This window comes from Myotis davidii, unplaced genomic scaffold, assembly GCF_000327345.1.
Source record: "Myotis davidii unplaced genomic scaffold, ASM32734v1 scaffold534, whole genome shotgun sequence".
Taxonomy (NCBI): domain Eukaryota; kingdom Metazoa; phylum Chordata; class Mammalia; order Chiroptera; family Vespertilionidae; genus Myotis; species Myotis davidii.
In genome coordinates, this window is record NW_006286678.1 from 2,879,983 (window position 1) to 2,882,635 (window position 2,653).

The following is a 2,653-nucleotide window of genomic DNA, read 5'->3' on the forward strand; positions in this document are numbered from 1 at the left end:
CCTGTGAGCTCCCCCCCCCCATTGGTGATCACACTGTTCAAGCACAGTGTGGTGTCTCCATCTTCCTACCCACTCCCAGGACGGAGGCCCCATGGCTCCCTCTGGGCTCACAGCACGGGGGTCTGTCTCCATCTGGGGACTTGGAAAATGTGCCCCCATTTACCCTCCCCTCGTCGGGGCTGCTGGTGCTCCACTGGTTTTTCTAGCAGCACAGACTTGGGGCCTGTCTTCCCTGCTGACCCCAAGGAGCCCCATCTTTCCCAGCCTAAACTTCACTCGGAAGAAACGCAGCCCCCCTTTCCGAAGATCTGAGCCCCAGGAGGGCCCGGCTGGGATGAGTGACCCGGCCTCGCAATTGGAAGATCTTTCCTCCCCAGCCATCCTTGGAATTTGTCCCTCTGAGAAAGGCAGCACAGATAAGGAGCAAAATGCTTGGTATGGTATCCAGGCACAGGAACAAAGGGGACGTTGTTTCCTGTCTTAGAGATCGTCCTGGGCTGGGAGGGGGGGCTGGAAACCTGGGTCCCATTCCTGGTTCTGCCCTGTTTGGGTGGCCCTGGGCATGCTGCCTCAGTTTCCCCTCTTGCACCCCATGATCTCTTAGGGTCTGGCCAGTACTACTATTATGAGACCTGAAGTCTGGGATCTTTGCGGGGAACTGCTCTACTGAGTGGTCCTCAGGCTGCATCTAGGGGACCCGAGGGGGGTCTGGGCCCCAAACTGGGTGTGAGATGGGGACAGCCTGGAGCATTATGGGGCAGCAACCAAAATGGGGAGGCGATGGGAAAGGGCGTCATGCAAGAAACTCCCTAACCTGGAGTGAAGCCATCCCAGCGGCACGTAGTCAGGGCCTCACGTCTCTGAAGGGCTGTTGTGGGGCAGCGGATGTGGTTGACGCGCAGTGGGGGAAATCGTAGACTTCCGCTTAGGAGGAGGGGGAAGTCTAACGGCTGAGCTCTTCTGCCCCTGCCCAGGAGGGGTGAGCCTCCCATCACTAGAGCAACCCAAGCAGAGGCCCTGACTCTCCAGGTGGAAGGGTGTGGGAGGAGGGCGGGCAGCTGTGCCCTGGGCCATCCTGGGATGATGTGTCTGTTTCTTGCCCCCAGATGCAGTACGGTCACTCGAGAGCAGGTCTGGCTAAAAATTAGGTTAGATAAGAATTAGAGCTTTAGATTCGCAGTCGGCACTGAGGGGCTAAGGGAGGGGCACTGGGCTCTCTGCCCTGATGCCTGCTCTTCAGGCGGGGAGGCCGCCATGGGAGCGCCTGTGGCTCCTGCGTGCGGAGGTGTGTGTATACCAGGAAGAACAGCTGAGAGACGGAGAGCCCCAAAGCATCACAGCCCCAGGGGCTGGCGTCGGGAAGTGGCTGTGCTCAGGGAGCCTTTGCAGGACCGGCTCCTGCTGCCTCCTGGCTGCCTAACCTCAGAAGAGTGACCCCATTGCTCTGAGCTGAGCACGAGTTGCCGCATCTGTAAAAGGGGGGTGCTTCTCCCCACCCCGAGGTGAATGTGAGGAGCAAACGCCATGTGCATGGGAGGACTGTCAGTCATGGAGCAGGTTACAGCCAGGGTTCTCACAGAGGGTCTCTGGAACTCGCCAGATGCAGATTCTCAGGCCCCGGGCTTACTGAGTCCAAGACAAGGATGGGCCCAGCAATCTGGGTGCTCATCAGCCACCCTCCTGAGGGGCTCTCGAGTTTCAGACCCGCTGCTGCACAAAAAATGTAAAGGAGAGGCCCTGGCCGGGTTGCCCATTGGTTAGTGTCGTAAAGGAGCGGCCCTGGCCGGGTGGTCCATTGGTTAGTGTCGTCCAGATACACCAAGGTTGTGGGTTTGATCTCCAGTCAGGGCACATACAAGAAGCAACCTAAGAATAAGAATGCAGAAATAAGTGGAACCGCAAATCTCTCCCTCTCTCTCTCTCTCTCTCTCTCTCTCTCTCTCTCTGTGTGTGTGTGTGTGTGTGTGTGTGTGTGTGTTTCTGTCTCTGTATCTCTCTCTGAAAGTCTCTCACTCTCTTCCTCTCTCTCTCAAATCAACAAATTAAAAAAATGTAAAAACAAAGTAAAGAAAAGACTGTGAAGGAGATGCTGTCACCAGTCCTTGCAGAGAGTCGGTGCTGGGGTGGAAGCGCCTCTCTGGCCTGGTGCCCTGACGTCTTCGCTCTACGCTTCATCCTCCGCTGGGCCAGCTGCCCTCCCCGGCCAGCAGGCCAGTCTGAACACACCATCTGGGCGAAGCTCAGGGAGGCTGGACGGGGAGAAGGTGGCCTCGCCATCCCCTCCCGGCAGCTGTTCCAGTGCCAGCTGGGGAATCGAGGAAGGCCGAGTGCCGGCATTTATCTCTGTGGTAATGAGCAGGTGAGGGAGAAGCAGGAAGGGATTGCCCATCCTCCTCCTGAGCAGAGCATTGGCCGCCCAGGCATGTGCAGGAGCAGCAGGCTTCAGTCGGATCTGGGATTCCTACCACAGGGAATGGGTTGAAGGATGAAAGAAAAGGATTTTCTGATTTCAAAGCCCCGGCTGCTAGGATGTGGCCTGCAGGCCAGGCCTCCCGGCTCAGTTGCTCGAAGAGCTAAGATCTGTAGATGCGGCAGATCAGGCCCTGACTCCTGCTCACCAAATCTGCCGGCTCTGCGAACTCCTCCCATCAGC